Source organism: Abramis brama (genome assembly GCF_963993115.1).
Source record: "Abramis brama genome assembly, chromosome: 2".
Classification (NCBI taxonomy): domain Eukaryota; kingdom Metazoa; phylum Chordata; class Actinopteri; order Cypriniformes; family Leuciscidae; genus Abramis; species Abramis brama.
The window spans coordinates 68,012,705-68,013,515 of record NC_139964.1 but is presented as its reverse complement, the minus strand read 5'-3'; the positions used below and the strand labels follow the sequence as shown (position 1 = coordinate 68,013,515).

The following is an 811-nucleotide window of genomic DNA, read 5'->3' as shown; positions in this document are numbered from 1 at the left end:
AACAGCGCGTGGTGTATCGCACTTCCGGGTGCTGCTGTCACAGGTGCATTATGGGCGTTGTAGTTTTTCTTAAACATTGGATTCGTATTCACTGACCTTGGTATATTCTGTATGTGAAACATAACTGATGTTATGAAAATAACTGTTTGTAAATCTCAGATCAAATCATCTGACAAACCGTTTATCTCAAATGTTCTTTTCTGATCCCTGATGAATATATCAGGAAATATACTTTCTTTTATTTTGTCCATGCAAACGTGAGCCGCTCCATATGGCCCTGGTTAGAGCTTCCACGTGCTGTTTTACCGATTAACAACACTGTAAACTCTCAATTATAGATACAAGAGAGACTTATAAAAGACAAGCAATAAAACATGTAATTTCTGTGCGCAGAGAGTGATAAACAACTTGTATTAATTTAGACTGAATCTGCAGAAAGTGCCAGAGCTTTACAGGGGCCTGAGGAGGAGCTGTCAATCACACGGCATCCGTCCAATGGGGTGACTCTAATAAGAAGGTCAGCGACCTTTGACCTCATAATGGAATTTTTTTTTTTGAATTGAGGGAATCTGTTCTGTCCTCCAAGATTATTTTAGGGGGAAAAAATACTTTTATTAAACTTTTCAATTGTCTGTACATATATTCACAGGATATTATGAATATATATTATGTCCAAAGATACGAGGAGAAATTAGTGTTTTAAACTCTCAATAGAGGGCAGCATTGATCTATGTGTCGTTTTCCTTCAGTGTTTCCTCCAAGTTGAGGTTTTGAAAGCACTGAAACATGCCAGTATCAGCTGATATGACTT

General features: G+C 37.6%; 1 protein-coding gene across 1 annotated transcript in view; it reads right to left on the bottom strand.

Moving 5' to 3' along the window:
• Window positions 1–37, bottom strand: part of hemk2 (HemK methyltransferase 2, ETF1 glutamine and histone H4 lysine) — a 6,261-nt gene extending 6,224 nt beyond the window's left edge. Inside the window, exon 1 of the mRNA XM_084105405.1 lies at window positions 1–37. This exon is cut by the window's left edge and continues 33 nt beyond it. The gene's annotated coding sequence lies outside the window, so the exon portion shown is untranslated.
• Between the last annotated feature and the right edge of the window lie 774 nt (window positions 38–811).